The sequence below is a fragment of the Lampetra fluviatilis genome, chromosome 78, assembly GCF_964198595.1.
Source record: "Lampetra fluviatilis chromosome 78, kcLamFluv1.1, whole genome shotgun sequence".
Lineage (NCBI taxonomy): Eukaryota > Metazoa > Chordata > Hyperoartia > Petromyzontiformes > Petromyzontidae > Lampetra > Lampetra fluviatilis.
In genome coordinates this window covers 2453759-2477535 of record NC_136352.1, presented here as the reverse complement: position 1 = coordinate 2477535, position 23777 = coordinate 2453759, and the positions used below count along the sequence as shown (strand labels likewise).

General features: G+C 45.8%; 1 pseudogene across 1 annotated transcript in view; it reads right to left on the bottom strand.

Moving 5' to 3' along the window:
* The window catches only part of LOC144953571 (uncharacterized), a 103146-nt pseudogene that overhangs the window by 62836 nt on the left and 16533 nt on the right, over positions 1-23777 (bottom strand). Inside the window, exons 2-4 of the transcript XR_013640833.1 lie at positions 21430-22521; positions 6053-7006; positions 1703-1706 (exon numbers count right to left, since the gene is read on the bottom strand). The product of XR_013640833.1 is annotated as an uncharacterized LOC144953571 (transcript). The remainder of the gene's footprint in view (positions 1-1702; positions 1707-6052; positions 7007-21429; positions 22522-23777) is intronic.

Sequence of the window (23777 nt, the reverse complement as noted above, 5' to 3'; positions counted from 1 at the left end):
GGCTAGCCTACATAACAAAATGCTGCAAATGAGACCGAGCCTCTGCCATGTAGATGGTAAAAGCACAAAAAGCAGGTCAGGAAGAAACAGCCTCCTGCTATGTTGTTTGGTGGGTAAAACTTATAGCAGGAAACCAGTGTGTGAAAAAAGAAGCTAAACCTGGTAAAACAAAACTGGCTGTCTATCAGTAACCTGTACAGTAACTCAAGAATAGTTGTCTGTCAAATAAGATGGTCCAAATAAGTGTAGTTAAATCTGTTTTGCATGGTTAATCACATCTTTCCAATGATTACTCAGTTTGTAACCATCATCACGGTTGAAATTATGTCGGTTTGTATATTTGTATGGCTTCGTGTACAAACCTTTGATGGTAGCCAGGAGGTTTGCAGAGCACCTTGGTCTCGGAAAAGACAATTTCATGAGAGCCCACAGAGTTGTAGCAATGATCGGCAACGGCCGAAGAATCAGTTCTGCTGTGTTTCAGATCTGACTTGTGCTCGCGGACACGATCAGAGACATGACGTTTCGTTTCTCCAATGTAGCAATCACCACAACTGCAACTCAGTTTGTAGACTCCAGGATACTGTAAGTCAGGAACGACATCCTTCACAGACTTTACCGATAAAACCTAAGAATATGAATCCTTGCAGTCACGAAAGCTTCAAATCTAGAATCATGCATAAGATTTTTTTTGGGTTAGATCGCGTAAATATAAATGCGCTCTCTCTAGTCGTCTAGCCTAGCCTAAACACAACCCTGCCCGTGTAGCACCGATGGCGCTGACCGAGACAGCCAACAACTATCCGGCCGCACAATATCTAGCAAAGATGACAGCGACGACGACACGAGCCCACTTCCAGAACCGGCAGCGCTGAGCTCCCGCTCTCAACTGCTTTTATTGTACCCAGCGTGGCCTGGCTCTGCATTGGTCGCACCTTTCTTCTCGAACCCTCTAGCAGGTTCCAGGGGCTTCCAGATAGGGTCTTCCATGACCCTTGCCCCAGTTTCTCCACCCTGCCGACACATTCGTGTATATGCTCACCGGCGTGTGTATTATTTGTCCACCGCAGTTGCCGTTGCAACTGCAACTGGGGGACAGGCAGAGCAACCCCAACCCAGAGGAACACCATCAACACGAAAAAACAATTTACCCCAAAAAAAAAACCTTGGTTGCAACACAACCGCAGTGTATCCCACAAACCATAACCACGTAGTGCAACTCCGGCGCCCCCCGCGGACCGCCAACAAAAAGGACAACCCGTGGCACCCCCCCACAAGCCGCCAACACGCAGCGCAACTGCGGCATGGGCAAGAACCCCATCAGGGACCACATAACCGTGACGCCCCCCCCCCCCCCACGAGAGCCGATAACACAAGCCAAACAATATACACAACCCCCCCAAATCCGACCTTACAAGGGAGAGTCCGCCTTTACCAGAACATAGCTCACGTGAGCCGGTCCTCGACACTGGTTACCCCCGCCTTGGCAGGGTTTGCATTCCTTGAGATTCCGAGGAATGGGAACCAAAAAACAATGGCCGAAGGGCACGGCCCTTTCCTGAAATCCGCAGTAGCATCTAATCAGATCCAGCCCCTGACACTTTGCACACGGCAGTCACGGAAAGCATCAGAGACTTGGATCCGGTGCAGCTTGGGAAAATGTTGCCGGCAGGTCGGAGTGCTACGGTGGTGCTGCCGGCACCCTGCTGACACCCCGGCATTCTATCGCGATGTGGCTCGGCTGACCACACCTGAAACACTTGGCCGTGGGACCCCAGGGCGGAGGGGGCTTCCCCGGTTGCCAACCCACCCGTGGGGGCCTTCTCCCGTGCGTCCCCAGGCCGCACACCACAGCCACCATGTCCTCCTCCTGCCACGGCCAAGCCTCCACTTTGGGCCAATGCTGGCGGGCCTCGTGGCCCTGAATTTCCCGGGCCACCTTCAAGGACGTGATCCCCGAGCCTTCCTCCGAAGGGTAGGACGATCCCCGACTCCCGACGCCAGCAGTCTTTCCACCGCCAAGGAGTCGAGCGCCATCTCACCCGTCTGGAGGAATGCGGTCTGCCCCAGCACCAGCAGCGCCTCCCGGAAAGTGAAAGGTTTCTCGGCTTCCCCTCGCTTCCACTGGAGAAATCTCGGGCGGGCATCACACGGGAGGCCAAAAATATCCCCTTGCAGCGCCTTTAACTCCGCCGCCCCTCCAGCGCTGTCCCGCGCTCTTCACAAAATAGCGCCTGCCAGCCATGCCAAGCCCACTACGGGCAAAATGGCACCCACCACATGTGCGGTCTCCGGCCCAGGATCCTCCGCTCTCCCACAGAGATGGGGATCGCCGTTAGGGTCCCCTCGTGACTCTTTTACACCCCGCTGGCTGTGGAGTGACTCCCGCACTTCCCCGCGCTCCCCTCAACATGGTGGTCCTCGGCCATGCCGCGTGTTCGGCGCATGACCACGGAGGATCGGGCTCCTCTCTCGCCAATTTTCCGCCAATCTCCTGCCGATCCGCAGCCGCTCTCTCTCCGCCAATGGGCTTCATAACCGGGTTCCCGTGGCTGCTGGAGGGATGAATGTTTCGCCATTCCCATCCTCCAATGACACTATAGGTGGGTTCTTTCTTCACCCCACTCCTAACACCAGTTGTAGTGTCATCGTTGCGGGAGACAAGGTTTCTAAGGGGGCACCTTTATTAATACCTTCACAGGTTTGCCATCGTACTACCTCGTCGTCAAACCTAGCATAAACACAACCCTGACCATGTAACACCAATGGCGCTGACCGAGACAACCAACAACTATCCGGCCGTGCAATATCTAGCGAAGACGGCATTGACGAAGGCGGCGAAGATGACAGCCATGACGAGATGAGTCCACTCCCAAAACTGACAGCCCTCAGCTCCCACTCTCAGCTGCTTTCATGCTACCCAGTACGGCCTAGCTTCGTCCTGGCCGCGCTTCCCTTCTCGAACCCACTAGCAGGTTCCAGGAGCTTCCAGATGGAGTCTTCCATGACCCTTGCCCCAGTTTTTCTGCCCTGCCGACTAACCCGTGTATATGCTCACTGGCGTGTGTACTATTTGTCCACCGCTGTTGCCGTTGCTGGACAACAGTCGGAGTTATTACACTACACTAGTACAGCACACCAGTGTGCTGGAGAACAAATCGCGTAGTGGCGGGTTTCACCAAACATTGAAATTAACGCAATCTAATTATGGGCATCTTCTTGGTTTTTTCGGTAAAGTCACGTAGAAGGGAAGTAATAAAATAATAAAAATAAAACATAATAAAATAATTCTCACGAAGTTTTGGCCACAACGCAAGCAGCTGTCCTCAGGTGAAAACCAGGTCTATCGAGGCGACAGCGTCTGAATAAAACAGCACCATGCTTGGAGCATATATGTAAGCTGGGTTGGAAGGGGGGGAAAGGGCGCCTTGACAAAAGAATTTGCATATCAAGAGGAATTTAGCATATTTATGGGAAATGCAGGTATGTGATTAGTACTACTTATGCCCGTGCATTATGCAGGATTAGCAGCATCAAAGGGAGGGGATATGGGAAATGCAGGTATGTGATTAGCACTACTTATGCCCGTGCATTATGCAGGATTAGCAGCATCAAAGGGAGGGTATAGGGGTAGCATTAATAAAGGGAAGGAGTGTTAATAGTATGTAGCTGCAGTAACTAAAACCACCACGTAAACAACTAAAGTATAAACTACATAGTATCATCAGTATACTAAATATACTCTACAATAAGCTGAGTTACTAACAGTAAGTAATACATTACAATTCTACGTCGTAAAAAATATAATATGCTTCCATCTAAACTTTATTCTCTTACATCACACGAGTCTACACCATACTATATACTGCCATAGACAAACCCAACGTTAAATTACATACTGTATTGCTATAAAACCACTTTATACATTGTAATATTACACTATGTATTATTCTACCCACCCTAATGTATATCAGACTGCTGTATATTCACTATAGAATTACGATACTATATATTACTTTGTACATTGTATTAAGCATATACATTTTATACTATTTGTCATTATACACTGTACCATTGACCATCGTGTGAAAAATACTAAGAGGAAGCAATGAAATATGTCAATGGGAGAGTAGGGAGAGGAAACTTGCAGCGGAGCAAAGAATCCATTCCCTGCGGAGAATACAATGCCAGTGAGTGGAACGCGGTCTGAAAGTCCCAGTAAACATGAACACAATCAGTTAAGATCCGAAATGGTTTATTACGTCCTTCCAATGATTGCTAAGCCAGAATCCATCTTCTCGGTTGAAATTGTCTCTGTGTTTGTATATGTGGATCGCCTCATGAACGAATCTCTCATGGTAGCCAGATGGCTTGCAGAGAACCTCTGTCTTGGAGAAGTCAATATCATGTGAGCCCACTGAATTGTAACAGTGATCTGCCACGGCTGAGGTGTTTGTCCTACAGTGTTTCAAGTCTGCTTAATGTTCACGGATGCGGTCCGAGACACGTCGTTTGGTTTCTCCAATCTAACTGCTACCACAGAGGCAACTTAGTTTGTAGACGCCAGGGTACTGTATGTCTGGAACCACATATTTTACAGACGGGACCAGATCACGAATTTTATGTACTGTGTTGAATCGAACCTGGATCTTGTGTTTATCAGGATTTTGGAGATCTTTTTTGTGACCCCAGCAATGTAGGGTAAGGTGATGGTCTCGAAAGGCTCCTCAACAGGATCCTTCTTGATGGTTGGAGTGATGGCTTTGCGGATTGTGTAGTTGGAGTAACCATTAGCCTTAAGAGCTTGGCGTACGTGTTTGAGTTCACTGGCAATGTGTTCCTGGTCGGATATGCATTGGGCTCTATGGTATAGAGTCTTGATGAGGGAATTCTTCTGGGATGGTGGTGGGAATCCGGTTTTAGGTAAGCATCCGTTTGGTGGCTTTCCTGTAGACAAAGTGGCTCATTGAACCATCAGGTCTCCTTTTAATTAGGACATCCAAAAAGGGTAGCTTGCCATCTTTTTCGACTTCCATGGTGAATCTGATGGCTGGGTGTATGGAATTGATGTGGTCGAGAAGTTGGTCTAGAGCAGGCCGGCCATGTGGCCAGATGACAAAAGTGTCATCTACGTACCTCTTCCATAAGGTCGGGCGTAGAGTGGCAGTTTAGATGGCGTCAGTCTCAAATTTCTCAAATTTCTCCATGAAAACGTTGGCTACTACCGGAGATAGGGGTGCCCTCAGTTTGCTTGTAGAAAGTTCCATTCCCCGACCTTATGGAAGAGGTACGTAGATGACAAAACAATAGAAAAAAAATCAATCAATGTAATTTTATGGAAAAGGCATACATACAACATGCTCTTCGAGTGTTTGTGATGAGATGATACGAAACAACTGAGTTGCTGAGGCGATTAAGCAAGCACCATATAAATGCTAAAATTATTATAACATAATAAAACATAGAAAATGCTTCGGAGCTTATTGGCTCTGGCTCCTGGTTAGAGATCTACCCTACCCACAGGTCCGCAAATACTGGCTGCTCTTACTTTGCAGGTTGAACCTAGGAATTGAGTGTGCAACTTAACGTTATTTTAATAAAAGGCCTGTGACAAAGGTGAATCTATTGGAGCTTCATGAAGCTTACACATCTACCGGGTCTCCATTTGACTTTGTATTGTCTAAGAAGTCCACCCACACCTCCACTTCCACAAACTCCTGGGAGTTGCCTCGCTCTGCCTCACAGTCAGAATTCTCCTCCTGCTTCATGTCGCCTCCATCGATGTGAAGGTCCGATTTTAGAGTTGAATCTTCATCTTCACATTTTACCATCGCTTCATAGCTCTTCACGATCACTTTCTTCACATTTCACCTCTTCAAAATCCACCTTGATACATTTCATTGCGTCCAAGCTGGAATTAAATTCTGGTTCTTTTTTCAGCAGGGATGGGTTCATTGCAGCACTTGGACTTACACAAGCCGATTTCAGACTCCGCTCCTTGGGGATCTTCTGATGCCTGTGTGTTCTCTGGTGTCGATGAAGAACTGATGACTGTGCAAATGCCTTCTCACGAACATTGCACTTGAAGGGTTTCTCTCCTGTGTGCGTTCTCTGGTGTGTTTTTAGATGTGATGACTCTGTAAATGCCTTCTCACACAGAGTGCACTTGAAGAGTTTAGCTCCCGTGTGCGTTCTCTGGTGGCTCTGAAGATTTGATAACGCTGCAAATGCCTTCTCACACACAGTGCACTTGAAGGGTTTAGCTCCTGTGTGCTTTCTCTGGTGGCTCTGAAGATTTGATAACGTTGCAAATGCCTTCTCACACACACTGCACTTGAAGACGTTATTTCCTGTGTGCGTTCTCTGGTGTGTTTTTAGATGTGATGACCGTGCAAATGTCTTCTCACGCAGAGTGCACTTGAAGGGTTTAGCTCCCGTGTGCGTTCTCTGGTGGCTCTGAAGATTTGATAACGTTGCAAATGCCTTCTCACACACAGTGCACTTGAAGGGTTTATCTCCTGTGTGTGTTCTCTGGTGGCACTGAAGATTTGATAACGTTGCAAATGCCTTCTCACACACACTGCACTTGAAGGGTTTCTCTCCTGTGTGTATTCTCTGGTGTATTTTAATATTTGATGACTGTGCAAATTCCTTCTCACACACAGTGCACTTGAAGGGTTTCTCTCCTGTGTGTGTTCTCTGGTGTATTTTAAGATCTGATGACCATGCAAATGCACTTCCACACACAGTGCACTTGAAGGGGATCTCTCCTGTGTGCATTCTCTGGTGTGTTTTCAGATGTGATGACTGTGCAAATGCCTTCTCACACACAGTGCACTTGAAGGGGTTCTCTCCTGTGTGCGTTCTCTGGTGTATTTTAAGAAGTGATGACTCTGTAAATGCCTTCTCACACATGGTGCACCTGAAGGGTTTCTCTTCCGTGTGTGTACTTTGGTGTGTTTGAAGATATGATGGCTTTGCAAATGCTTTATCGCACAAAAGGCTCCTGAAGGGTTTCTCTCCCCTGTGTGTTATCTGGTGTCGTTTCAGAGGAGATGAACCTGAAAATACCTTTACACACAAACTGTACTTGAAAAGTTTCTCTTCCATGTGTGTTCTCTGGTGGATCTGAAGAGTTGATGACCGTGCATATGCCTTGTCACAACACAGTGCACTTGAATGTTTTTTCTCCTGTGCGAGTTCTCTGGTGCTGTGTCAAACTTCCAGTACGATCCGTGCTGTTTGCATACTGGTCGAATTGTTTCCTTCTTGTACCGAGCTGCGCCGAGTTCCTTTGCTCCATCAGACCAATTCTGCAGAGGAAGAGTCAGAGGAAGCGTCAGCTGCAGACAGAAAAACATATCCACACCATCTATGTCAGTATCAAGGCACAGAGGAATGCACATATATACAGTCACATATGACTTACACATCTATACTTATTCATATATTCATGATACTTTATAGTGAAAATAATTCCCCAATTCATCACGTGGGCTGTTAAAGGCACACAATGAGAGGGCCAATGGTCATAAATAGGCCTGGATGCTCTAGTATCTTCAAAATCAATGTTTACCCAAAACTCAATGCACAAAATTTCGGCTGTCTAGCTATGAAAGGAATATTTAAGAAAAATTCAGCTATAATAGCAAAGTGTGTTGAAAATGATACTATTTGTATTATGCAAAAATGCATAAATGAATGTTCAATCGAAACTTTGAGGTGGAAGCCAGGCTCAGATTTGTTTGAATGCTCGGATGAACAGATCTAACTTCAGCTGCATATGTGCTGAGATATTTTTCTGACTAACAAAAAGTCCCAGAGGAAAACTAAATTAAACGATTGTTTTGATTTAACCTACATGTTCAATAGTTAATATACTTTACGGCAAATACAAACTTGATACTGTCACACACCCACATGGTAAAAAGGTGGTGGTGTGTTCAGAACCATGCCTGGCCACCTTCATCTGCTCAGTATTAATGCTTCCTCACACTTCACCATGTAATTAATTCAAGATGAATCAACATAGCAGGGGCCCACAATAAGTTCAGCTTTCACTTACACTATGTAACACGATTTTCGTCCCTGGATGGCTAGTGTCATTTTGTATTGGTTATGCCCACAAACTTTCCTTTTGTGACCAGGACTTTACGTTAAGGAATGACACAAATGCACACATTTTCTCATTGAAAATAGGTACATTTCAAAATATCACTGTCCTGGTCACAAAAGCAAAGTTTGTGGGGAATAATAGCCATTTTCTGTACTCTTGAGGCACAAGCAATTAGAAAATAACACTTACTACGCAGGGACAATTTTTTTTTTACGCAGTGTTATCAATCATGTTTGCTGTCAGCGATAATCAAACTAATTGTTGAGTTCATAATGCAGTGAAATAACTGCGCTACAGCTCCCTATAAAGATAAACTCTTAAATACACATGCATTTCACATGTGTGATAAAACAGGTCGACGACAAGCGACTGTGTCTCCGTCTCTTTATTCTTCATTATGGACAGCTCGCGTTCCGCTCCCCTCAGTCACTCCGCGGCACGTCGCAGACTGACGTCCCACTCCCGCGCGGCTCTCACGCTTCCCCGCTCCCGCGCACCACTGGCCAAAAGCGCGCTGGGAGCTGTCTCCGCGCTGCCACGTGGCCGATGGCTCGAGGAGACTCCCGACGTAGTCCAGCTTCCAGCTCCCACCAACTGACCACGAGCCCCTTCCGGCTCCCCCTTATATCCCATTTCCACATCACCCAGACTCCGCCCTTCGCCACACCCCTTAAGAACCTTCCAGATAATACCCCTCCCTTAACGCCCCCCGGCTCCACCCCCAGACCCTGCCCCCAATACTTCGTGGCGCCTGATTGGCTTAGGGCTGGGGCAGCGAAACCTTACATACGCTCGCATTACACATGGATCATTAACATCTGACCTATAAACGTCATTATTTCTATCTGTGTGTCTGTCTGTGTACAAAACTTGCGAAGGATTTGGTTAAAAAAAAGAACCCAGGTACCACGCCATAAGCCCTGTAAGTGAGCCAGTGCTATTCCATTTTCGCATCCGTCAACTTTACAGTAGTTAAATTTAACACGTAGTGCTAAAGTCACATACATAAAAAAAAACTATTTACAAACTTATTTATAAAAGTTCGCGTGTGCATGGGTACGTCCATGTGGGTGTGTGAGTCCATATATGTGTGTGCGTTGTGTCTGTGCGAGTTCGTGTGTGTGTATGTGATGAGTCAGATGCCTTCTATGACCTCTTGTCACAGGTGCTAGCTCAAGTGGCCCCATGGGATAGAGTCATCTTGTTGGGTGACTTCCATGCCCGAGTTGGTCATGATGCTGGCACCTGGTCTGGAGTGATTGCAAGGCATAGGCCAGATCAGCTCAATAATAACGGTAGGAGGCTGCTCGATTTTTGTGCAGCCCATGGGCTTGTAATTACCAACATGCTGTTCTGGCATCGGCAAATCAACAAAACATCATGGATGCATGCCGGGTCTAAGCAAGAACATCTTCTGGACTACATAGTGACGGAACAGTGGATGCGGGCCCATGTCCTTGACACCAGGATCTACCGTGGAGCTGATCTGCCCATCGACGTCTCAAGATGGCGGTGGCGTGTGCAGCGGTGTGTGAGTTGTGCTGCGTGAGTGAGTGTGAGCTGTGCATGAGAATGAGCTGCGTGTGAGCTGTGTGTGAGTGTGTGTGAGTGAGCTGTGTGTGTGAGTGAGCTGTGTGTGTGTTTAAATTTTGTTTAAATTGAGATTGGCGGGTGCAGGGGGGTTTAATCGAGACGCCTGCCCTGTGCATTGTGCTGTGAGGAAGGCCCGTTTGCAGACACGTCGCCTCTATATATATTGCCAAACGTGTTTGCGTTTTTGTCTTGTGCACCACTGCCTAAGCAGCAGCATCACGCAACAGGCTGTTATGCGGCGTGTGTGGCTTACGGTTAAGCGGTGTGTGTGGCTTAACGACGAGTGAGGGAGTGAGGCCTTGCCTGGATTGTGCCGAGGCCTCCCCCTTCACCCCACCCCCCCGCCGATTGGAAGCAGTAGCGCAGCGTGGGGAAGGATAAACTCAACTTAAAAAGATACAGCTAAAGGATAAAGCCTACGTGTTCGACAAACTAAACTTGTTCTTTGTTCTAATGTTCACGCTGTCAACTCGCCGACATCTTCGAGATTTTAACGGAGGCTGCTTGGTTGAGGATTCGAAATAACCACCTCACCACGATCACTGTGGGGGTATCGTGAGTAACCGCAGCAACAACTACTGAAGCTGCAGCTGTGCCACGGGTGGGGCGGAGGCAGCGGCGGCGGCTGCAATCCGTCAGGGCTGACTCGTGGCGGTGGTCACTGCGTGGAGAGATGCCACACGGAGGTTGCGGCCGAGCTCGCGCTCCCCACGCACCCCCCTGCTTGCCTGGATATCCCTGCCGGCGAAGATGCGATGCATAGAGACGCCACCCACACCGAGGTTGCGGCCTAGCTCGCTCCCCTCACACTCCTCTAAACATTCTAGCACACGGGCGAGAAGCCGTGTATGTGTGACGAGTGCGGCAAGACATTTCTCAACGCTCGGCCTACAAGTATATATATGTTTTTCTTTTCGCTTGTGTGTTAAACTGTGTGCAATTCTCCTGCTGTGTATCCTACTGCTGTCCTCCCAGCTATATCTAGTGCCACACTCAACTCTACAAACGGCTACCTGCCTAACTTCGCGTCCATACTTGTTGCTCAATTTTCCACTACACCTGCTAATGAAACAGCTTATAGACACTTCTAACCCTATCTTTGTCCCATTACTTCACCAGTACTCCTTCCAAACTTCATTCTGCTCTTAAAAATATCACCAACTGCGAGCTGCTGCTATTAGTCCAATGTTCGCCGCTCTTCATCCTTTCACAGAAAATACCTGTGCAGACTATTAATTCTACTTTTCTTGTTTCTGGGTGGTATTGAGCTTCATCCTGGCACAAATGTCAAGAACTCATGTAATTCTGTAGATTTTTCTGGCAAAAAAGGTGTCGGTGTTCTACATGTCAACATTAGAGGGCGTGTGATTAAATTAAGTCAACTAAAACTTGAAGTGGCAAATCTGGACCGGGCCATTTTTTGCCTAACAGAAACATTTCTCACTCCTGCCGTTAATGACTTGCAGATTACGATTGACAACTACAACCTTTTTCGGCGTGACTGAGGATCTAACAGAGGTGGAATTGCCATCTATGTTCGTAATGCTATTGCATGTTCACCAGCTCACTCCTTGTTTAAAAAATGTTGCTTTGAAAGTCTGGCTCTCAGAATAACTCTCCCAAATAATCAACAGATATTGGTAGTGTGCTGCTATAGACCGCCTAGTGGGAAGGATGTTGAAGCTACGTCTGCACCGAGAGAGCTTCTTGGGGGCCTCCCTAAAGGTGAAATAGTTTTAGTGGGTGATCTAAATTGGAATTGGCTAAACCCACCGACCGTGGCCACAAATTTTGCAGATGAATTTAGCCTGTTTCAATTAATAAATGTCCCCACAAGACCAAACCTAAAAAATCCGGGACAGCCATCTCTGCTAGACGTCCTATTGACAAATGCCCTTCACAATTTCGCACTGACTTGTGCTCTGGCTAATAACACTCCTTCATATTTGGGGTGAGATCATCAGCCAGACCCAAAGCACCCCCTAAATTGGTTGAGAAGCACTCCGAGAGAAACTTTAGCATTCAGGCATTTACTAATGATGTGCTTCACTCAGATATTGACAAGGTCTGTGATATCCCCAACCTGACTACAGCTTGGGAGACCTTCAGATTACACATTTCTCCAAATTATTAACAAACATGCTCTGTTTGTATAGATTTAAAACTAAAGGCAAATGCCCACCATGGTTTGATCCTTTGATTACTAAGCTTATGAAAACTAGGGACAAGGCTTGGGCATGTGCTCAGAAAATTAATTTGATCAATGACTGGCAAGAATGCAGGATTTTAAGGAATAGATGCGTCAAAAAATTCGGCATGCAAAAAATGCCTACTTTTCCTCCACTCTCCGGGAATCACGTGGAAATGCCAGGATCTCCTGGAAAACAAAAAAATGTATCGAAAAGGCATCCAAAACAGATAATCTGCCCGTTGAGCTTAACCGAAATGGGGAATATTTTTCAGAGCCCAAAAAAATTGTTGACAAATTTAACCTGAATTTTTCTGAAGCTGGTAACCTTTTAAGTAATGTACTGGGAGTCACCCCTGCTCATGCAAATTCCTATACCTCTGTCCAAACATTAAACGAATTTAGTTTCCAGCCAATTCATGAAAGTAATGTTCTGAAACAACGGTCCTACCTCAAAGGGTCCTCCCCTCTAACGGAGCAGATAGTATTCCCGTCTTTGCTCTGCTAACTGTTGGTCACCTAATATATAAACCTATAGCCCATACTTTCAAAGAAGCATCAGTACCTCTAGAATGGAAACATTCCTATGTTCATCCACTTCACAAAGGGAGCCCTAAAGATGTTCCAAATAACTACCGACCTATCTCAAATTTGTCCCCGTTGATGAAAATTTTAGAAAAATTATTGAACTACCAAATTAGCAGTTTCCTGTCCGACAACATCTAAAACAATCTGGGTTCCGAAAAAAATACAGCACCACATCTGCTGCATTAGTAGCCTTATCAATATGTAGTACTGCGCCAGTCTTTTTCTTGACTTATTAAAAGCCTTTGATACAGTCTACCACAACACCCTGCTTAGTAAACTAAGTTGCTTCGGTTTCTCCAAACACGCAGTAGAATGGTTAAAAATGTACCTCTTTTCTCGCACCCAAACTGTATTCACAGATGGTTGAAGGTCAGTGTTAAGATAACAAAAGGGATTCCACAGGGTTCCATCCTTCGGCCCCCTCTTGTTCTCTCTTTATGTCAATGACTTGGGCATTGATAGATCATTCCAGGGTACATATTTTTGCAGATGGCACGATACTGATTACTGCTGGCCGCTCTCTGGATGACGTGATTGCTAAGCTCCAGGGTGATTTCAACAAACTACATCAGCTAGTTGCTCTTAAACTAGTTCTGAATACCTCCAAAACAAAGGTGCTATGCTTCTCACCAGGACTAAAGCAGGAAGTTCTTTTTCCCCAATTACATTCCTTAAATAATGATAAAATAGAGCAAGTCAATATCTATAAGTATCTTGGGGTCATCCTGGATTCAAAACTGAATTTTGAAGATCACATTGATCATATTGGTAAAAAGACAAAAATAAAAATTGGTTTTCTGTATCGACACAAGCACTGCTATGTTCCGTTAGGAATTGATAAAATCTACCATACTGCCTCTACTTGATTACTGTGACATCGTATATAAAACAGCTCCAAGTACTGTACTGAAGAAGCTTGACTCAATTTATCACTCGGCCTTAAGATTTGCATTGAACTGCTCATATAGGACTCACCACTGTGATCTCTACATTGGGTCAAACTTAACATCTCTTAACGTTCGACGGCTTGTGCACCAGATCTTATTTATTCACGATGTACTTACAAAAAAATCTGCAGACTACCTGCTGGTTCTACTCTCTGTTTCGAAGATAAAGTATGTGACCTAAGCTCTTCGCTCTTTTACTAGCTTTACATTCCGTACAAAAACTGGAGGAAGGGCCTTTGCTATTGATGCCCCCAGGGTCTGGAATGCTATTGCCAATAAACTGCAACTTGAATCACTACCTATGAGATCTTCACTCGAAACTGCTCTAGAGAAGTTGTACACCCCTAGTTGCCACTGCTATTCAGTGGCCTAAAATCAAAAGTTTCGCTCCGGATGACCGCTGCAAAGTATGATCTTGTGTTTTGATTTAGTGTGCTGATCTTTAAAGGTGCATTGCACATTTTTGATAATCCTACTTATGGAGTGACTCATGCAGCCAGCTATGGCTTCAGGGTTTGGTGGTACATGTTGTTTATGTCGTTTATTGTGAAATTTCGGTCACAGTTCCTATGATCACTGTTAACATTGTTTTTATGGCTTTATTTTGGTTTTAGAAAAGTTTTTTGGTTTGGCCATGTTTGTTTGTAGTACGGAGTTAAACTGATGGCTTTAATCTAAGTTGTCTTGTGGTTGTTGTTTGACTTGCATCCCACTGGGATTTTTGCACAGTGTCGGTGTACGGTGCTTTTTATGGAAGATTTTGCTATTTTTTCCTGGATGTTTCTGTTTGTGCATAGTCACTTTAAGATGTTTTCTTGTTCATGTTTTTTATTTGTTGCGGTTGCACCCGATTCAAGAGCTGAATGGCTCACAGGGATATACCAAATAAATTAAACTGAAACTGACTTGTCATCTGTAAGATGCGCCTGCCATTCTTCCACTCCAGTGGTGGGTGTACACCCAGGACCCCATTCAAGCCCTTAGTGGCATTCTCAGCTAGCTGATGAAAGTTGCAAGTGAGCAGTAAATCTTCGCTTGCGGCTGGGATTGGCATCATCTCCCACTCATCCTGATGTCGAGGGGAAATGGGCGAGGTTTAGGACTGTGGCTCATGCTGCTGCAATGGCTGCTTTGGGTACACGGTCCAGACCTCCCCAGAGATCCTGGCTGACAGAGGAGGTGTTCAAGCTGCCTGAGAAAAAGCGACAGGCCCACTCTCATCGGCTACAGCATCCCACGTCGGAGAATGAGGAGGCATACCGCAGCCTTCGCTCAGAGGTTTGGAGAGCCGTGAGGCACTGCAAGGATGGGTGGTAGTCGCAGGTTGCTGAGTAGATGGAATCTGCCTCAATGGCCCCCGATCACAATTCGCTCTTTAATTCTATAAAAAAAGAAACCTGCAGCGCCACACCTATTACCATCATTAGGGGAAACAGTGGTGATCAAATCTCCGACCCCCAGGAACAGCTTTGCAGATTTGCTGAGCATTTCTGTGAGGTCCTGGGGGAGGGGACATCCCTCAGCCTGTATAACGTGGGAGAAAGTGGGGATGACCCTGCTGAGGCTGCGGTGCCTCAAATATTGTAAGAAGTCACCCCCTGTGAGTGGCTGGCAGAGGTGCCATCTGTTGAGGAAGTACTGAAGGTGATCCAGAGTCTGAAACCAGGAAAGGCACCGGGCAGAGATGATCTCCCAATCAAAATGCTGAAGGTGGCGTTTGTGCAGACTGCCCTACAGTGAGGAAAAAAAGTATTTGATCCCCTGCTGATTTTGTACGTTTGCCCACTGACAAAAAAATGATCAGTCCATCATTTTAATGGTAGGTTTATTTGAACAGTGAGAGACAGAATAACAACAACAAAATCCAGAAAAACGCACGGCAAAAATTTTATGAATTGATTTGCATTTTAATGAGGGAAATAAGTATTTGACCCCTCTGCAAAACATGACTTAGTACTTGGTGGCAAAACCCTTGTTGGCAATCACAGAGGTCAGACATTTCTTGTAGTTGGCCACCAGGTTTGCACACATCTCACGAGGGATTTTGTCCCACTCCTCTTTGCAGATCTTCTCCAAGTCATTAAGGTTTCGAGGATGATGTTTGGCAACTCGAACCTTCAGCTCCCTCCACAGATGTTCTATGGGATTAAGGTCTGGAGACTGGCTAGGCCACTCCAGGACCTTAATGTGCTTCTTCTTGAGCCACTCCTTTGTTGCCTTGGCCGTGTGTTTTGGGTCATTGTGATGCTGGAATACCCATCCACGACCCATTTTCAATGCCCTGGCTGAGGGAGGGAAGGTTCTCACCCAAGATTTGACGGTACACGGCCCCGTCCATCGTCCCTTTGATGCGGTGAAGTTGTCCTGTCCCCTTAGCAGAAAAACACCCCCAAAGCATAATGTTTCCACCTCCATGTTTGATGGTGGGGATGGTGTTCTTGGGGTCATAGGCAGCATTCCTCCTCCTCGAAACACGGCGAGTTGAGTTGATGCCAAAGAGCTCCATTTTGGTCTCATCTGATCACAACACTTTCACCCAGCTGTCCTCTGAATCATTCAGATGTTCATTGGCAAACCTCAGATGGGCATGTATATGTGCTTTCTTGAGCAGGGGGACCTTTCGGGCGATGCAGGATTTCAGTCCTTCACGGCGTAGTGTGTTACCAACTGTTTTCTTGGTGACTATGGTCCCAGCTGCCTTGAGATCATTGACAAGATCCTCCCGTGTAGTTCTGGGCTGATTCCTCACCGTTCTCATGATCATTGCAATTCCACGAGATGAGATCTTGCATGGAGCCCCAGGCTGAGGAAGATTGAGTTATGTTGTGTTTCTTCCATTTGCGAATAATCGCACCAACTGTTGTCACCTTTTCACCAAGCTGCTTGGCGATGGTCTTGTAGCCCATTCCAGCCTTGTGTAGGTCTACAATCTTGTCCCTGACATCCTTGGAGAGCTCTTTGGTCTTGGCCATGGTGGAGATTTTGGAATCTGATTGATTGATTGCTTCTGTGAACAGGTGTCTTTTATACAGGTAACAAGCTGAGATTAGGAGCACTCCCTTTAAGAGTGTGCTCATCTCAGCTCGTTACCTGTATAAAAACACCTGGGAGCCAGAAATCTTTATGATTGAGAGGGGGTCAAATACTTATTTCCCTCATTAAAATGCAAATCAATTTGTAACATTTTTGAACATGCGTTTTTCTGAAAAAGTTGTTGTTATTCTGTCTCTCACTGTTCAAATAAACCTACCATTAAAACTATAGATTGATAATTTCTTTGTCAGTGGGCAAACGTACAAAATCAGCAGGGTATCAAATACTTTTTTCCCTCACTGTACATGACATCATAACAACAGTCTGGACCACTGAATGGGTTCCGCAGGACTGAAAGGATGCCCTAGTGGTCCCGCTCTTTAAGAAGGGGGACTGCACAGACTGTAACAACTACAGGGGTATCTCACTCCTCAGTGTGCCAGGAAAGGTCCTGGCAAGGATTATTCAACATCGCCTTGCTAGGCACGCCGAGGAGAGGCTTGCAGAGCCCAAATGCGGTTTCAGGAAAGGGCGGTCTCTAGCTTTATTGACCTGGTCAAGGCCTATGATATCATCAGTAGGCCTGGGCTCTGGGTTGTTCTTCGTGATTTCGGAGTCCCTGACCCTCTGCTCACGATCATTAAGGACCTTCATGATGGTGAGCGGGCCCGGGTAAAACTAGAAGAATCACAGTTGTGTTCGTTAGTTTCTGAAAACGCTTGTCCTGGTGAGGGTCGTGGTGGCAGCATGCTGAGTAGGGTGGTCCGGGTCTCTCTTTCCCTGGCGAAAGACTCTAGCTCATCCTGGGGAATTCCAAAGTGTTCCCAGGCCAGCCAAGCAACATAGTCTTGGGCCAGCCCCGGGGTCTTCGCCCAGAGGGACATGTCTGGTAGAGTTCCAGGGGGAGTCTATTGGGGGGCATTCTTACTTATATTCTATATTGATATCACCCATAGAGCCAGGCCCAGGGTTGTGTTCACAAAACAAGCGCCTCGTGGCTGTGTGACCCACGTAACTCAGGCCAACTCGAATTGGCTAAGTGGTGCCATCCTGTGCGTCGAACATCCACAGGATGAAGGGTGAGGTGCGGGTGCGACTTTGCGCTTGTGTAGATTTTTTGTGAACCAAATTGCGCCAACACACCCCAAACTTTCCATGTGTACTCACGGGGGAGTTAGTGTTTTTCGTGCTATTTTTAGCTTACCTGCTCACCTTCAACACCTGTACCACCTGCACACCCCCCCCGCTCCTCACCTCCCCCCCTCACTTTATCTTGCCATGTGTTAAAGCCTGGGGCATTCTCACTACTTCCGGTTTGCCACACATGCAAACACATTTTGACATTTCATCTACTACAATTCCACGCACTCACCATAACATAAGTGTCTCCACTGCACTGCTATATTTGTTCTCACAGATCTCCTTGCATGTCTGACAATACTAGACAGGCTCACCAGCATTGCAACAATGTCATCAACACCAAGATGCAAACCCTGCAAGGTGATGATGGCTACCATTTCCTAGTCCGCCAAACTGACCCAGCAACAAGCTTGCCAAAACAACATAAGATTTCCGCCATGGAGGTCTTTGCCTTCAGGATCATGGTATGAAACGGCGGCTTCAATATCTTCTTGAGATGCAAAGAGCTCTTCCACCAATTTGTTGTCGACATGTATGCCAAAATTTAAGCTTCATTCAATTAAACCCATGAGATGGGAAAACATCCAACATTGTCTATCCTGAAGCTCTCCAAGGGCAACGTATTTAAAAGCTGCCCTCATTATTAAACAAACAAGCCCTGCGATTATATAACACAACCGAGGAACCGTTACAAAAAACTGATTTACCGACTTCATTGTTAGAAATCAATTATTCTAACAAAGCCAGCATGGCAAGACATTACTCATGTTTGATAAATATACTTTCAATGATGTTTGTGCGTGAGTGGGGAGCGGTAGTGCAACGCTTAGCATGCTGAGCTATAATCCCAGCGAGCCGATTTATATTTCCACACAGCCAAGCCACAACATTTGGCTATGGCCTGATGAAGCTGGTTGTAATTACTGGTGAAACGTCGTACTCAGATTGTAAATGTTGTGGCTTGGCTCTCCAACACACAATCGGTGTTCTGTACTAGTGACGAATTGGCCATATTCTGTTTACGTGATAAACCCTTACTACTCTTTGGTTCTTTCGGTAAAGTCACGTATAAAAAAAACAATAATAACATACTACGACGTTTCGATTGCAACACAAGCAATCATCATCAGGTATAAAAGAAATAGCAACAAAAATTTAACCAGAAAACTATAGACAGACATATAAGCAGACAGATATCACAAAGATACAGAGAGAGAACACGTATCGGCACAAAGAGAGAGATCGTTTCTGTGACGAGGCCTTAAATAAAGAGAGGGGGGCGATGGCGGAGAGAGGGAGGGGGCAAAGAAAAAATTAGCATGTCAATGAGTACGACGACGTGTGGTACGGTACACGCAAGCTTGAAAATTACGAAGACGACGCGTGGTACGGTACGCAAGCTTGAAACTTAGGTGAACGGGAGAGAGACACACTAAAATTAAATAACCTAGCAAAATATCGAAATGTAATGTAATGCAACAGAGAGTCGGTCAACACACAATTAACGCATAGCCTGGTTGATTACGTATTTCAAAGATTGCTAAGTTAGAATTTAAGTGTGAAAATTCCAAAGAGAGGACACAGGCAGAGAGAGAAAACAAAAAAACCAGAGAGAGAGAAAAAAAGATAAGCTTAAAACTTCCCCGTAGAAGTGGTTCAATCTTAATTTGGAGCTTTCGTGACTGCAGGGATTACTCTTTGGTTATTTCGGTAAAGTCACGTATAAAGATAAATTAATAAATTAAATAATAGCATACTACGACGTTTCGATTATTGCGGCGGTGTAACTGAATAAATTATGTTAATGACACGTGCCCATGTCCAATGATGCGGCGTGGATGCTCAACCCTTCGCAATGAACTCGCGACGGTATGCATGAATACATTTTGTTAATGAACCAAATGTGAATGAGCGTAGCTTTGCTTAAATAAGGATTTTTACTGGAACGGAAATCGGCAGTGACCAACCAGACGTGACGTCACGCTCAAAAGCGCGCTGGAGGGTTGGGGGGTCGAATACCTTGGTGACATGACGTCACTAGCGAGGCACATCTCCCTCAGGCGTCTCACACCGATGAGATATTGCGGAGTTATGACGTCAAGAGCGGGGGTTTGAGTTTATTTAGATTCCTTTTCCATTGCTCCCTCTCATGAATATTGACCCCTTGGGTGCGTGAGCTCAACAACGTGAACACTATTGTGTGTGTACACATGGTGAGTGTGTATACACTGTGCGTGCGTGTACACTGTGCGTGTGTGTAATCTGTTTGCACAGGAAGGGGCACAGGTGGTGGATCGGGCAGTCATCTCAGTCAGTCGACCCGTGGCACCTGCTGGGTCTGCCCCGTGACCTCCTGCCGGCGGGCGTTCGACACTTCACGTGGCCTTAACGTGCACGTAGCCTGGCACAAGCGGCGCGGTGACATCACCGCCACTTAGTGGCGAATGGCGGTTGTTCTTGTTACTGTGTATACACTGTGTATGTGCAGACTGTGTGTACACTGTGTGTAGATTGTGTGTACACAATACATGTCTACATTGCGTATGTGTGGACACTCTGGGTGGTCCGAATCAGTCGGGCGGCATTATCTTTTCATCAGCTGCCCAATGCTGTGTGGAAGCTACCTGGTCTATCGCTCCGCATGAAGCTCCGGGTCTTCTCGGCAACAGTCATGCCCTCCATTCTATAGGAATGTGAGACGTGGACCCCTCTAAATGGAACATTTGCGTGAGTTAGAAACATTCAGGCTGGCATGCCTACACTCAGATTGAGGGAAGCCAAGTGGTAGCGCATTCTCTATTTATTGCGGAGGTTCAAGGTTCAAATCCGACAGGCACCCGTCTACTCCAGTAATATTAACCAAAATATGCACCATCTGCTTAACAGTGAATGTAAATCAAACTATCGTGACATTCAAAACGCACAAGTCATTGCATGTTGGTGTCATTCTCAAAAATGTGATTAATTACAAATATTATCTAGAAATGTAATGTAGATTACACATCAATTATCGCCCCCTCGTGACACTCATGCCCACATGGAGGCTGGTGCAGGGCCACCTTATGCCACACATGGCCAGCTGCCACTTGGGGGTGATCTTCCAAGTGTTTGTGATTATTATATTATATAAAACTCCCGAGTTGCTGAGGCGATTAAGCAAGCACCATATAAATGCTAATATTATTATAACATAGTGAATGATTGGGAGCTTATTGGCTCTTGCTGCTGGGTAGATATCTACCAAACCCACAGGTTCACAAATACTGGCCGCTCTTAATCTGCAGATTGAACCGAGGAATTCAGTGTTCAGCTTCACAGTCTTTCATTAAACTATTAAAGGCCTGTGACAAAGGTGAATCTATTGGAGCTTGTCTCAAGCTTACACATCTACAGGGTCTCCATTTGACTTTGTATTGTCTAAGAAGTCCACCCACACCTCCACTTCCACAAACTCCTGGGAGTTGCCTCGCTCTGCCTCACAGTCAGAATTCTCCTCCTGCTTCACGTTGCCTCCATCGATGTGAAGGTCCGATTTTGGAGTTGAATCTTCATCTTCACATTTTACCGTCACATCTGCACTCTTCACTGCCGCCTCTTCACATTTCAACTTCGCCTCTTCAAATTTCACCTTGATACATTTCACAGTGTCCAAGCTGGAATTTACTTCTGGTTCTTGTTTCAGGAGGGATAGGCTCATTGAATCACTTTGACTTTCACAAGTCGATTTCAGACTACACTCCTTGGGGATCTTCTGATGCCTGTGTGTCCTCTGGTGTATATAAAGCTGTGGTGACTGTGCAAACGCCTTCCCGCACAGAGTGCACTTGAAGGGTTTATCTCCTGTGTGTGGTGTCTGGTGTCTTTTAAGATCAGATGAACTTGAAAATGCCTTCCCACACACACTGCACTTGAAGGGTTTCTCTCCTGTGTGCATTCTCTGGTGTTTTTTAAGATGTGATGACTCTGTAAATGCCTTCTCACACATAGTGCACTTGAAGGGTTTCTCTCCTGTGTGTGTTCTCTGGTGTCTCTGAAGAACTGATGACTTTGCAAATGCCTTCGCACACACACTGCACTTGAAGGGTTTCTCTCCTGTGTGTGTTCTCTGGTGTATTTTAAGATAAAATGAACTTGAAAATGCCTTCCCACACACACTGCACCTGAATAGTTTCTCTCCTGTGTGTGTTCTCTGGTGTCTTTGAAGATGTGATGACAGTGCAAACGCCTTCCCGCACAGAGTGCACTTGAAGGGTTTAGCTCCTGTGTGTGTTCTCAGGTGGCTCTGAAGATTTGATGACTGTGCAAATGTCTTCTCACACACACTGCACTTGAAGGGTTTCTCTCCTGTGTGTGTTCTCTGGTGGCTCTGAAGAACTGATGACTGTGCAAATGCCTTCTCACACACACTGCACTTGAAGGGTTTCTCTCCTGTGTGTGTTCTTTGGTGTTTTTGAAGATCTGATGACTTTGCAAAAGCTTTATCACACAAAAGGCACCTGAAGGGTTTCTCTCCTGTGTGTGTTGTCTGGTGTTTTTTAAGATGTGATGACTCTGTAAAGGCCTTCTCACACATAGTGCACTTGAAGGGTTTCTCTCCTGTGTGTGTTCTCTGGTGTCTCTGAAGAACTGATGACTTTGCAAATGCCTTCTCACACACACTGCACTTGAAGGGTTTCTCTCCTGTGTGTGTTCTCAGGTGGCTCTGAAGAACTGATGACCATGCAAATGCCTTCTCACACACAGTGCACTTGAAGGGGTTCTCTCCTGTGTGAGTTATCTGGTGCCGTGTCAAATTTCCAGTACGATCCGTGCTGTTTGCATACTGATCGCATCGTTTCCTTCTTGTACAGAGCTGCGCTGAGTGCCTTAGCTCCATCAGACCAATTCTGCAGAGGAAGCGTCAGAGGAAGCGTCAGCTGTAGACAGAAAAACATATCCACACCATCTACATCAGTATCAAGGCACAGAGGAATGCATATATACAGTCACACATGACTTACACATCTAAATTTATTCATATATTCATGATATAGTGAAAATAATTCCCCAATTCATCATACGGGCTGTTAAGGCACACAATGAGAGGACCAATGGTCATAAATATGCCTGGATGCTCTAGTATCTTCAAAATGAATGTTTACCCAAAACTCCAAGCACACAATTTCGGCTGTCTAGCTACGAAAGGAATATTTATATTAAATTCAGAAAAATTCAGCTAACATAGCAAAGCGTGTTGAAAATAATACTATTTGTATTATGCAGATATGCATAAATTAATGTCCAATCGAAACTTTGAGGTGTGAAGCCAGGCTCAGATTTGTTTGAATGCTCGGATGAACAGATCTAACTTCAGCTACATATGTGCTGAGATATTTTCCTGTTTCCATTCTTATAAAAAGTCCCAGAGGAAAACTAAAATAAACTATTGTTTTGATTTAACCTCCATGTTCAATAGTTATTATACAGGGTGTTTTAAAAAGATTGACCGGATTTGAAATCGCTATATCTCTGCAACCACGAATCACCCATTAATGAAACTCTTAACACTTGAAAGGGCGGGGCATAGAGTTTCAAATGATTACCGCTAGATGCCTCTCTCAGCGCACAAACAGCCCCGAGCCTCAGTCAATCGCAAGATGGCGACCCCGCAACACAAGGCGTTTTGCATTCTGCAGTTCAGCAGACTGAATCCGTAATTGCGGTGCAGCGTGCGTTTCAACGGCGTTTTGGTATTGATCCGCCAATGTCAAAGAGGATTCATCGTTGGTACCGACAATTTGAGGAAACAGGCTGTTTATGTAAGGGGGAGAGCACAGGGCGACCACGCACCTCAAAGGAAAACGTGAGAAGAATTCAAGAGTTTTCTGCGTAGCCCGCACAAGTCCACTCGTCGTGCCAGCTGAGAACTTGCGACTTGTCATACGACTGTCTGGTGTGTAAGGCAACGCTTAATCATGAGGCTATACCGGTTGCAAATGGTACAGACTCTTCGTGCAGGTGACAAAGGAAAGCATGTAGAATTTTGTGATGCGATGTTACAGAACATGGAGGACGACAGCGTCTTACCGAGTTTGATTTTTAGTGAAGCAACGTTTCATCTAAGCGGTAAAGTTAACCGTCACAATGTGCACATATGGGGAGAGAATCCACACGAAACTGTAGAGCATGAGCG